The sequence below is a fragment of the Dromaius novaehollandiae genome, chromosome 13, assembly GCF_036370855.1.
Source record: "Dromaius novaehollandiae isolate bDroNov1 chromosome 13, bDroNov1.hap1, whole genome shotgun sequence".
NCBI classification, from domain to species: Eukaryota; Metazoa; Chordata; class Aves; order Casuariiformes; family Dromaiidae; genus Dromaius; species Dromaius novaehollandiae.
Window position 1 is genome coordinate 12,208,326 of NC_088110.1, and position 14,408 is coordinate 12,222,733.

Sequence of the window (14,408 nt, forward strand, 5' to 3'; positions counted from 1 at the left end):
TACAGCTTTCTATTTCCTCAGCAGGTTTTTATCTCTCTTAGAAACTGAAATATAAGAATTACTAAGAGAAGATAATCTACTTTCCCTTGTCAGACGACGTTTATGAGTTATGTTTGTCACAAATGAAGTAAAGACTTATGAGAAGCCCTCACACACAAAAGCTTCAAGAAAATTAATAATTTTTGATGAAATATTTGATATGAAATGTTTGCAAATCCACTTGCTGTCAGAAAAAAAGAAAAGATTCTGTCTGTTCTCTTATAGCATGAAAAAGTGCAAATACAAGAAAAGTCATCTTCCATGATTATATAATGATATATTCTCTTCAGGTGAATATTACAAGCCGGAAAAAGGGAAAAGGTCAGCAAGATGACTAGCAAAGGTGGACATGCTGAAGCTATATTATAGAGAGCACTCCAGTGCAACTTTTGTTCTCAGAGTTTAAGTATTAGTATTGCTTATTACAATAGGAGAACAAATCACAACTGGGAAAATGTTGAGTCAATATTTTGGATGAATCTGTACAGTTGTATTCTGTGGTATATGCAAGAATCAAAACACTACCATACTCTCCATGCCAGTGGTAGTGACACCTTAGGTATGTAAGCAGTAAAACTGTGCCCAAGACTGCAACAGTAACTGTGGTAAGCTGGAAACGCTGCACTTTCTTTACTTCTGTCAGAACTTTGTCAAACACACTGTCCTGCTAATTGACTTTATTTCTTCTAGAGCAAGACAGATACCAATTTTTATAGATCACCGCTTCAGATACTAATTTTTATACATTGTCACTTCTTTACACCGTGCAGGGTGGTCTCCTCTTCTGTGTCACTTCTATGAAGCGAAGGTTGAGCTGTACATGATGGCGAACAATGCCCTAAGCAGTCATGCTGAATGTATTTATGATGAGGACCCAAGGGAGTAGATCAGGCTGCTGCTGCTGGTATAGAGCACTATGGTTTCGTATTGTGTTCTGATGGTATTGTCACTGCTGGGAGTTCTGGGCTTCAAGGTAGGAAAAAGTCCTATTCTAAATACAATTTTTGGGCTCAACTCCACAGTCTTGCCATTCATTCACTGTATGACTTGGGATTTGTATAACTTGGATATGCCACTTGTAAATTCTATGAAATACTCTCCCTGTGTGCAAGACTGCATTGGCATTTACCTATTTTTGTAAAGTACCTTCAGCTCCTTGTATAAATAGAGCTCTCCTCAAGTATAGTCAGAAGATGTTGGCATTAATAGCCTATTCTATTTTTAATTGTACAGAAGGTAGCTTTGAATATGATTGCAGGCCTTAGATATTAATGCTATACAATTACTAATTCTTTGTTATCTAATCCACATCTACTTCTTTCTTACTTCAGTATTTTCCTTTTGCATTTTCAGAATGCACCTACAGAAAAGGAAGGGGTGATGGAATCTGTAAACCAATTTCTGTGATCTGGGACCAAAACACTCACAAGAAGATCACTGTATGAAAACTGTAATTAGGTTTGGTAATGTGACTGTAAATTAGACAACCATACAACTGCAGTTACGTTTTCTGAGGTGTGAGGGAAAACTTCTTAGTTTCTCCTAGTGATCACAGTCACTGAAGCAAAGACTGCTGAGGAGTTTTGTCCTCTCTGCTCTGCACTGGGATGATGACTAGGATTAGTCTTTACCCTCTCACATTTTCAGCCACTCCTTAGCCAGTACTGGATGCCCCTACAACAGTAAAGAATTTAACTGATGCTGTAGAGAGAGTTCAAAACTTCCATGATGAAGACCACTAAGCTGCAGTGTTTGTGGCCCATCCATACTGCCACTTCAGCCATTATCAGCACCAGCAGGCTGCTCCTCTCATGCACGATAGACTCAAAATGGATTAAAGTCAGAGCACCCTGATATTCTAACGATTGCTTTCACCACTGTGGCCCTCCTGCCCAAAGGTGTAAGCAAGGTGCTGGGCAGCCAACAACATTTTAATCACTGTGCCATCTGGTGCAGTCTGCTAACCTTCATTTCCAAGGAGGACATAGGACAGCTGTTTGGCTCCAAGATCTGACTAGCACTGAGCAACTTTGGAGTCTAGAAGGGCTTACAAAATACGCATATGTCCGTATCTACCTCAGGATTTGATCTTCTGAGCAAGCTAATGAAGTTGGTGTTTTCAGAAATTCCATATCATGACATGAGACACAGCTGCACTTTCAACACAGGCTTTTAAAGTATTGCTATATAGTTCAAGGGATATGACTTTATTTCCATTCAACTTTGTCTCCTATTAAGGATGAAAATATTATAAGTCAAGAAGTCACATCAAATAGTAGAGAAATATTTGAGCTGTCTTTGAAGAGAGCTCTCTTCATTCAAAACCACTTGAATATCTGCTGCTTTGTTACTCCTCCGGGAATATAGCCTGGATTTTTCTGAGCGTTGCCCCTGAGTTCCAGAGTGTGCTAGAGAACAGGGAAGGCTAGCTGAAGAAACTCTAACCTCTGGTTGGAATCTGACAAAGCCTTGCCTTTAAAAAAAATGGTGCATTTTAATATATATATTTTAATATATTTAGACAACTGCTACGTCAGTTGCAGACCCAGTTTTGTATTATTTCTCAAAGAAATTCAGTCAGAGATTTTTCTGTGAGGGACAGACTGCAACTCACTCAAGACCTGTTTGGAGTCATTATACGCAAAGACAAAACAAACAGATTTGGCCAGAGCTTACAAGAGAAAAATTGCAAGGGAATATTGACATTAAAAGAACGCAAGTATTGGAGGGAAAGAAAATTAAGGTTATATATATATATATATATGTATATATATCTCAGACTATAAATCCAAAGGGAGATAGAAAACTCAGCAATGCAATGGAGGCTTTATAAGTAAGGTTTAGCGCTTAACAATGAGGTATGATCCTTTCGTAATGTTTGAAGACTGCAGCATATCCTCCTCTAGCTTAGAATGATATGACTAGGAATGTATCAGTTAAAAAAAAATTAATTGAGCACACTATCAGCCTTGTACTGGCCCAAACATTTTAAGAACAATATAAAAAAACTCTCCAAAATTTCCATGTAGTTACAGTTCATTGCAAACTGCACCTAGGCTATAAATAGTTACTTAGGAAGCTAGCAAAGGTTGCTCTATTTAATTGTTGTAACAGCCTGTGGGAAGAGTCCAGTCAACTCCTAATTTGCATGCTGCAGTCTTAGTGCTTGTAATGAGTTGAAGGCATAAGTAACATTTGATTCATGTTGAACAGTTTTTACTGTAGAAGACTTGGCCCCCAATATTTAAGGCAAAGTCTGCATAGCTGCATGGTAGCTTGGAAGGCCCCTAGGGCACTGCAGCTTTGACTCCATGGGATACTGCGGCAGAACAGATGATGGATCTGAAGCAGGCATGTAAGAAGAAACACATCAGAAATAGATACATTATGAGTCTGGGTGCAGTTCTGCAAAGATCTTATTTGTTGGGCAAAATCTGTTTAAGATGCTCCCTCCCTGCTCCTTGGCACACAGTTCCCCTCCCGTGCTGCAGCTCACTCCCTGTGCAGTTTGGCTTTGAAGAAGTCCAAAAAGCCCTAATCCTCTCTGATGCTAGCAATGTCAAAAGGGCCTCACTGACAGCACTCGCCCAGCTGTGGTTTCACTGTGTTTTGTGCCACCCTCCCTTAGGCTCCCACTGTCCCCAAATGACCCTTCTTTCCACCTCCATGCAGTCCCTCCAGCCTGCTTCTCCCCTCAGATCTACCTTTGGTCTCTTCTTGTCCTCCACCTCCCAGCTCACTCCTCCTTCTTCACCACACAGCCATCTCTCTCTGCCATGCAGTGATGCTACAAAGGAAGGGAGAGGTATAAAACACAAAGGATCTTCAAAAGTCAGTTCTAGTGGACAACAAAATGCAGAGTTATGTAATTACTACATGACATCACTGCAGGGCAAAGCGAAGGTTGTTTACTCGCCTTAAGTAGGTATTTCCCTACTTTAATATGTTTGCATTTCTTTTAAGTTTAATCATGTCTTAATGTCTTAAGCATATCGATTTCCTGGGCTTGTAAAAGTTGTTTTAGGGACAATTACAGCACCCTGGTAATTTCTTTTACCCCCATGTTACTGAAGTATACTCTCAATTTCAACTCTATTTCAACTCTATGTTTTCATTAGGGAATACACAGAGCTTCTTGTATTCCAGAATTGAATTCTGTTAAATCATATTAAAAGCAGATTTCATTTGTAATTTCTTTACTTTGAACACAAAAAACAGTCAATTAAGGATTCTAGTATAAAAAATTAGTGACATTCATCTACAAATCTCAGCTTAACCTTCCTGACTTATTTTTTAACCTCCTGACAGCTGGAGTCCTGAAAAACATTTTCAGACACAAGATATTTCCCATTCACAGGTAGGCGACAAGAAGCAGTTCCCATGTGAAAAACTTTGTCAGAAACCAGGACAGCTACACCTCCTCCCTGTATCATTCTTCTCTGTAACAAGAGAGGTTTTCTGACTCAGATGCTGACTGAAGCGCTCTCAGATCCTGCACTTGTGAGGCAGACCTTTCAAATGCACTACCACTTGCCAGCTGAAGGTGAACAGCAGAGCCCAGTGTCTGCAAGACCTCAGTGCATCCTGGTATGGGATTCACGTGCTCTTGGGGACCAGCAGAGCTGTGCTTCTCCAGCTGAAAAGGCGCCAGAAGAGGAAGTGCTATCATCATACTGCACAACCAAGATCTGCTGCTTTACGTCAGTGCCGGAGGTGGCAGCTAGGACAGGGAGCACGGAGCCATGATGCTATCTGGCCGCCAAAGACAGATTGCTGGTTCTGCACAAGGCATGGTGAAAACTTAGTTTTCCATGGCTGCAGAAATGCAAACCCACTCCCTCCAAATCAATATGAGAATTTCCACCCGCCAAGATGTGAAGCCCTCAGAGAACTGATACGCCAGTCTTGTTCTTTGATATATGCTTTTGGACCTAAATTTAGCTATGGGAATAGCTTCAGAAATTCAAGAATGAGGATTTCTCTTAAATGTTTTTAAGGAGGTTTGCATGTAATTAGGCTCTCAATTAAAATTTCTCCCATCTAGATACAACACCAGTGGAAAGATTTGGGGTTGTTGTTTTTTTCTTTTCTTTTCTTTTCTTTTCTTTTTTTCTCCGTAGATTTTGGCTCTCCTAAAAGGGACAGCCTGCTATAACAGGTGCATTGCAGACAGGTGCTGCATAAGGTTCCCTACATAGCTCTGCCAATGCTTTTCAATCATGATCTACAACACCCCTGTTACTCCTGTGTGGGGCCTCCCCTCAGCTGCAATTGCCAAGGTTATGAATTATGCTATCGTGTATTGATTTGGACAAATGTCCACTACCGACTAGGTCGACACCACTGAACTTGGTTCTCTGGTAACACAAGCCAAATCTGGAAGGCTCAAGCTGAGCATTTAACCCACTGTGCAGCCTTTCTCACAGTTTTTCTTTTCGATTCAGTCACACATTATGTACCCTGACTCCCATGTAGAAGATTTGTGGCAATTGCATGATGTATGAGGTGCCATTTGTAAAATATTATTTAGTGTAAAACATGATGTTTTTTCTGTTGATTTACAAGTTGGATTTATAAATCTGCACTTCTCACAGTTTGAGTTATATATCTTGCCTCTGATTTATAAAACTTGCCAGTAAATCTTTTAGCAGAAAGTTTTGATTCAGAAATCATTATTTTAAACATTAGATTTAGCTAAAACATTCAACTACTTTATAAGTCATGAAATGGATTTACATACCCCAATCTAGATTTACAAATTCTACTGCAGATTTACAAATCATGCTGAGAAATTCCTAAATAAAATGCTTTGATTTATAAATCTTCACTTTGCACTTAGGATAGAAGTGACTGATTTATTACTCTGAAGCTATACAATAATGATTTAGTTTATAAAATCCCACTTTTACTTTAGGTTAAAGTTCTGATTTATAAATACTGATTAGGTTTACTGCAATATAGGCCACAAAAAGTAAATTGTTTGGTACAGGGCTGCTTTGCAAATAGCTCCCTGCAAAGAAGAAAGGCAAGACTTTTCTGAGAGGTCACAGGTGACTGACCAGAATTAGGAGCAGGGCAAAGAAAGAAGAAAAGTTGGGGCGAAGAAACTCTCTTTCTTGCTAATAAACCCAAGGATTTGAGATGAGACATTTTAACTACTCTGCCAAAATCATTTCTCAGTTCAAAAAGCTTTCTCTAACCCCCATCGCAACCCCAAACTACAAGGAAATAGTCTGAGAGCCTACAATAACTCAAGGAGTTATGGGGACTTCTATCAAATATCATAAGGAGTTCCACTGAACACTGGAGGAACTTTGTTCCTCTCAAGTGAACTTGATGGTTTCCAGCTTTTAGGCTCTGATCAGATGTCATTCATTTGCACCATTCCAGTCCAGGTGTTTCCAAGAGTCCAGAATCTAGTAGGAAAATAACAAAGTATAATAGTGAAGGATACCTCTGTGAATGCCCCACACTGTGATGTGCCCCAAAAACACTTACATAACCAACAGGACATTTAACTATTTTAGGTACTTCAGAGGCATTTCGTCATTAATGCCTGTCAAGGACTCAGAAGGGGTACTGGGTACAGACAGAATTGTCAGATAGTATAAATATGAAATGCAGCAGAGTGGAAATTAGAGAGTCCATTTTTAGTAAATGCCAAATTTCTAGGAAACATTTCAGCAATTTTTTTTTTTTCTAAAGAAGTAAGTAATAGAAGGTGCGATCCAAAATGCAAAACTCCAAGTAACTATCTGGAAGCCACCAAAGAAACTCAAGCATTCTGTCGAACTGTGGAGTATAACAGTGCCAGAATTCAGCCATCGGAGATGAAGTTCCCTTTCAAAGTCAGTTCATAAATCTTCAGGAAATGTGAGAAGGTTGGAGCGCCCCATTGATCTGAAGGGGATTTTCTATATCCAGGTAGCTCTATTAGAGGGTATCAGCAACACTAACTTTGGGAGAAATCATGTAACAGAAAGATTCCATAATACAAGGTTGCTGGAGCACAGGGCTAGAAATCATGATTATTGACTTTATTCTCAGTTCTAACATTGAATCACCAAGACCTAAATCCTTCAAAACATTTACGTTCCAACTTCCTACAGAAGTTAGGCACTTACACAGCTCTGAGAGTCTGAAGACGAAGGTGTCTTCAGATTATCTATAACCTTGCTGTCCATGAGTTTCCACACCTGTACAGTGGGTCCAGCAACACTCATGTAGTGCATCGGTGTGCTGTGAACTGTTAACAAACGAGGGAATTTTAGAGCATCCTAGGGTAAACACTGATCCTCTACTCTCCCTGCTTTCCCTCTTACCTCCTCAGGGAAATATCTAATGTATTTCTTCAGGAAATGTAAACAAGATACATATGAACTTACATTCTTTGTCAGGCTTGAGTGCTTCCTTTTATTAAAATAGCTTGTGAGAAACTAAGAGCAGGTATTGTGTTCTCCTAATGATTGATATACTATTTACAGTATACTTGATTTTTAAAATGTAATGCTCAAAAGTTCAGTTTACCATTTATAAAACAGGATAATGACATTTTTAAAGCACTTTAAAATCCATGGATGAAAATGAAACATAAGAATGAGATATTATTTTATTACAAGATTATTATTAAATTGACAGTTTTCTGAAACTATTGCATTTCATTTTGCTGTCAGATTTTTGAAGTAGAAAAAACAGTTACACAAGATATAAGTCCTAGAATTTAACAAATAAAATGAAGATCTGACCTAAAGCTCAGGGAAGGGAATGAAAATGCTTTCGTTTACTTCGGCAAGCTCTGCATCAGGCCTCTTCTTGCTAGTACGGTTAGTACAGATAGTACAGATTCCAGCAGGCTCAAATGCAAGCACAAAAAATGATCGTGCCTACATGCATAAATATATAATGTATGTATATGCGTATATGCATATATACATACACAGAGTACATTCACAATTAGCTATTAACCAACTGAATGGCCAGATGGACTTTTTTGGTCATCTCTTCTAAGTCTTGTTTGTGAGTGTGAATGCTCGGTCACTGCAACTCCACAACTGCTGTGGTAAATACATTTGATGGTTTTTGGAATGCAGCAGTCTGAAACTTCATTTCTACGTTCACAGTAGCTGAAAATGCAGCAACAGCACATAAATGCTGCACCATATTTGATGTACACAGCATACTCTTTAATTTATCTTTTGCAGAAGACTGTGGCAATGTACTGTGCTGACTGAAAGAGGAACGGTATCAGCAGTTTGCTGATGTAATGGCTGTGGGACCAGGCCGCCAAGCTGCACCACACAGGAGACACGTGTCCACCCTGCAGAAGTCACTGCTGTCACATCAGCCGTGGTGGGCTGGCTGATGTACGGCCGCGAGTGTGAAAATTCAGTGAGCTGTGGTCTAGTTTTTTTTTTTTTTGGATTACCAGAGCTCAGGTAACAAAATGGGATGCTTTTTCATGACTGTAAGAAGGAAAGCTGGTTTTGCGCTAACGTCTTAGAGAAAACAGCGTGCACGCACACACACGCCTCAAATTGCTCCTTGATGTATGCAGGCAGCCTCTTCCCCCCAGCCACGGCAGCAAGTCCCAGGCATCACCCTCTACCCCTCTGCCTCAGACAGGCACTCCACAGCCGCAGAGATCACATCCCAACGTTTCCTCTTGCCTTACTAGTTTCCCAAGGGCAAGACCTAACCCATGATGACCACAGCAGTTTCTCCCAAGCAGGAGTTTGAGCAGGACTTGGGGGTGGCTGTTCCGAACATCACTCCTACTCCTGGTTGCACGCTGGGAAAATCTGGTCTTTCCTTGTCTGCAGTAAGCTGCAACTTGCTTACTAGGCCACCACGTCCCACAGCGTGGGGTGTCGGACTGTCTGCCTCTGCTCCCCTTTCCTTTCAGAAAGTGGGATGATGTCTAGCTACCTTCCTATCTGCCTGAGAGTTTCAAAGATGTGTTAGCACTTAGAGCTCACTGTCAGAATTACACCAGCAAAACTCAATAAATATTTTCCCTCAGCTAATACCATTTCTTTCCTGTTCAGTGTTAAATCCATTAAATAATATGCCATTATCTGCAGCTTTGATCAGCTCACAGTGATCTCTTAAAAAGTCCACATTTAACCAGGTAGCTACCTTGCTAATATCTAAGGTACTGCAGACATCTATACTTGGGATGACGACAATACCTTAGCACCATTAGGAAATGATTTTAGGAAACAACCTCTCTTTGAATTAAAGCTCCTATTACACATGCTGGCTTAAGTAGAAGTGATACTGTTGCAATCAGAGGATTAAACTGCAGCCTCATGCAACTTTGCTGCTGGAATTGGCTCAGTGTGGCAACATCATTTGGTACAAGTAGGAAGAAAATGAAGGCCACATTTATGCTCTTGAACTTTCCGTTAGTGCATTTGCAGACTGACAGGCGACATATGCATCCAATTATGGATATAAAGAGGTCCTGAAGAAGAAACCAACCAAATATGTTTCACCAACATATTTGCCAGAACGATAAAATAATCGAAGCAGGTCACACTGTTATGACAAAGTACTGCACAACATCTAATATCTTACCTCAAGTGCAAGTCTCAATGAAGGGGTTCTCAGACACATGGGATCAGATTTTCAAGTAGATTCTGTAAGACTGCAGCTTGATTTGTGTCCTACATCTGATCAGGCATGCTACATGCTCAGACACTTACATATGCACATTTTAAATGTGTGTTTACCACATTGTTACCACATCTGCATGCAGTTGCATGTGCATACACACAAGTAGTAGATGCCATCAGGTATAAATTAGTTACTTGTCTATCTGGCACACTTGCTGGAAAATACTATTCCATTGCTCATGTTTCTGAGAGTCTCATATTAGACCTAGTTTTGATCAACTGTTACCCAAGCTCCCAATCTCACAGTCACGTCACAGGAAGTGCAAGTTGGAAAGAAGATTTAAGCACTTTATTTTTTTTTTTTGCAAAGCACTTGTCCCAGTATTTGCAACATGCCAAAAGAGAGATCTTTTTCATCCAGACTTTATACCTAGAGTTCCTCCAGTCACATCCTGTAAGGACGAGGCTAGCCATCCCAGTGTGAGTTTTTTGTACATAGAAGATAACTTGCTTAGATGGATATTATATTTAGCAACTTCCAAGTGTTCTCTGTATTCCTAAATAATAAAGATTTCCTCACGATCCTCTTATTAACCTTTTGCCATTCTTTTAGCTGTACGTTCACCTACTTCTTTAAATTCACTTGAAGGCATTACTTAGGAAGTAACAGGACAATATACAGTCATTTTTTCACATTCCTGTATAGTCTAACAGCCGTAGTTTACTTGAGTGTATTTGGTTCTAATGTAGTGGTTTGGTTCACAGCCTAATTCTACTCTGGTGTAAGAATTTGATGTCACTGGGAACTCTGCCTTCTTGCAGCATGGTTGAATCAATTCCCCCAATTTACAGCCAGATTTGTATCTATGTTTGAGTACTTGCATTTATTTTCCTGACAGGTACTCTGTTCCTGTAATTACAGCAGTAAAGTTTTCTACATCCATGCTAACCATTTTGAATGTTCTGAGCACAGAATCAAGAACATGCACATACCAGAAAAAGAGAGATACATACAGCAAAGGAGAGTTTTCATGCTCTTCTTCCTGTTCTGCAGTAGTTTTCAGTGTGACTGACATCCATTTGGCCACAGAGAAGAAACAAAACTTGTAAAGTTACTGAATGATGAGTTTTGTCTCAGTACGTTGCAGCGGAAATATCTTGGTTAAAAGGCTTTTGTGACTGAGACATACAAAAATTTTCTAAAATCATCACTTTCATGTGGAGCGTGGGGATTAGTATTCTGTGATAATGCAAAATACTGGAGTTTTTTGTCTCATTGTGATAAAACCAACTGGACCAGCTGAACACACATGCGGCCCACTGCCTGGCCCATCTAGATTGTTTCTTATGTGTTTTCTGGTGCTTCCTCTATTCAGTGTTTAAATCTCCTAAGTGATGGGGTTTGCACCTAAGTTTGCACCACTTCCCTCAGAAGACTACTCCACTGATTAATTAGATCTCACCATTAGGAGCTTTTCTCATGATAGCCAGGCTAGAGTTTCCATTTTTAATAACATTCTATTATCATACTCCTACTTTCCTCTCTTCTTTCCCTTTCCTTTTTTGCATTACCCTAAATAACCCTCCTCTGTCCTCCAGGTGCAATTCTCAGTCTGTTAAAGCTGTTTTGCATCCCAGTAGTGATACAAAGCTGCGTAAAAGCCAGTTTAACAGCCGGCAGAGGATTTCCCTGGAGGGGGGAAGTCCTTGGGTCTGGCAGAGGTTTGGTACCAGTTCTGCACCACCCTATCCCACTCTCTGGTGAGAGGAGGACACGGCTGCTAACATTATCACTGTATTTGCAGTGCAAAGCTGTTGTGCATTGCCGGGGTTTGGTGCATGCCAGGCTAGACTGCAGAATTAGGGCTACCTTTGCTATCTGCTTCTGATACTACTTGTCATGCTTCCCCTCCCAGAGAGCAGAGCAGTTTCCGTTCCCCCCCAGGGCATTACCTTACATTTGTCCCAGCTGACATTCCTTTCCTTATTTCTTTGGCATGTATCTGATCTCAGTTCCCTTTCTATTATTTTGCTACCCTTAGTGATATTTATGTCTCCAATTTAGTATCATCTGTGAATTTCATTAACCAGCTGTTTACTCTTCTCTTTCAGATCATTAATGAGGATGTTAAATAACACTGGACCTAACACTATTCCCTGCATCACATTAGTAGGAAACTTCCCTACACTTGATACCTTGCTTTTTATTGTTACGCTCTGTATGGTTCCCTAGCTAGGTGTTCAATCCACATGCAGTGTTTCTACTGAAGCCTGTGTGAATTAATTTCTCGAGTAAGATTATGTGAGCAATGGTATTGGATGCCTCACCAAAACCCAGTGCATATATAGCATAAGATATTAGGGGAATTTTAATTCTAGGAAGAAATCAAGCTTTTCTGTTGAGAAATATTCCATATAAGCCACAATGCTCATGCTAACAGCAATGGAGGGACCAAAGCTGTTTCAGTGACTGCTGTGCTCTTATTACAATATTTTTTCCAAGTATTAATGCTGCTTTGTTTATCTGTAGTCAGTGCATTTCCTTGCTTTTGCATTTGCAAAAAGACACTATTTAAAAAAGACAGATTTTTTTCATGGTTGTGTTTGAAGCTAGGAATCTCCCACGCTGCAATCAAGGGTAATGGCAACTACTCACAGGTGTACATATATCACATAAACAAGTGAAACATTGATTGTGAGGGGTGCAATGACAGTCCTCTATCCATAGCATAATCTTCTCAAGAGATATTTAATCAGATGATTATTTACATCTTAAAGACCAAGGAAAGGGAAAATGTTAACATAGAATTATGGGGAGGAATGATAAAGAAGATGCTATGCATGAAGTGCTCATCATAGAACTGATGAATGAAGGGTTTGCCTGAATATGCCTTAACACCACTAGTGAAATCTAAGCCCAGACACTTGCGTGGTCTAAATCAGCAGAATCCACTGAAGCTAGTGGAGTTACAGCAGATTAAACCCATCAGGAGACTGTGCCCTGACCTATCCCTGATGCTGTAAGCAAACCTGATATTTTTTCCTCACCTGAAATTTTTCTACAATTTCCAAGTTATCTCCTACCATACAACATTATAAAGCATGTTACAAAGAACACAGAGGCAAATGTTGCCTTTAACAGTTTATTCTTTTGTATATAAAATTCTCACAGCTTAAGCTGAATTGGAGATGGGAGAAGGACGCTAACTTGAAATTTCTTCTACTAATATTGTAATGGAGGAAGGCTTGCAAAAGCCAGTGAGGCTTCTAGTGGTGCATAAAAACACATGGACAGCTTATTGCACAAATTAGAATTACCTCCTTTACAAAAAGCCTGTCTTTTAGTAAGTACGCATTTCCTACTGTAAGAGCCAGCTTTTCTTAATGGTGTAATTTAAGGAGTTTGCCATGGGGTACTTAGATTGTGAAGCCAGACTGAGAACTGGGACTGTTAAGAGCACTGATGAAAAAAGAATAATCTAAAGTTGCAGGTGAAATTCTGCCCCTAATTCAAGACATTTCCCTGAAGAATACAAAACTTGTAGAGTTCTTTGGTTTGGGAGCCACAGTTAGAATAACACCACAGAAAGCAGAACAGGTCACTTTGCTGTCTGTTGGGTTGGTTCAAACACATCCACCCCCAAGTCACTTCCATCTGACATGGCTTTGACTCTGGGACTAATTATAGACCTCAGAGATATTAAATTCACAAACTAAATCTTGGAAGAGACCAATGCTACTTTAAAGCCTGGGAAACTACTAAATGCTTTAAGACGACTGACTGGTGCACATTAACTCCTACCAATATTTTTTTTGATTGTTGTTGGGTTTTGGCTACTGGTGCTAGGAAGTGGGAAGTGCCCGTAGGATCCAGCACTCTACTTTCTGCACAAAAATTATTGCCTTGAATCTAGAGCTTTGGATAACTGTATTCTGATCTTCCCCAGCACCCAATATAGACAAAACCACAGAAGAAATGGTAAGATGTCCATCATTTACTTAGGTTAGCAGCTCATCAGAGCAGCTGCTTTCCTGATTACCAACGACCTGCAGTCTCTACAGACTTTCTGTCTATTAGATTTGTAAAACAAATGCTGGAGTGGACTCTCTGGGTGGGATTTACATAAAATCCCAATGAAATCCATAGCAGTACACCTTCCTTTTTGGTAATTAGATTCAGTGTTGTTTTTTGGTTTTCTGAATCCAATAACCCATTACTTTACCATATGATATCTTAGCAATTTTTTATTAACAAGTGGATTTCTATGCATCACTTTTAAAAAGCACCAGCTGCACCAGTAAAAACATAAATCCATTCATTGAACTGTCAAAAAATCCAAAGGCATATTAATACATTTATATTCACTGGAGTATAAACACATTCACATCTCAACACATCTCAACAGCTACCACTTGTTCCTGATTTCCAATGCAATGTCCAACATAATGCCAATGAAAACACAACAGGGTGGGTGCAAAACTGGTTGAATATCTAGAGAGCGATTATCAAGGTTCAACTATCAAATTGAAAAGGGGGCATCAAAGGGGTTTCCGCAGGGGTCTGAGCTGCGTATTATTCAACACTCTCATTAATGACCTGAATGATGAAATAAAGAATAGGCTTATTAAACCTGTTGAACAGATCAAACTACAACATGCTACCTGTATGCTAAGCTACAGGAAGAGCTGGATAAATTAAAAGTATGATCTGAAATTTTTTTGTGGATATAAAGAATGTTTAATGCCATACTGTGA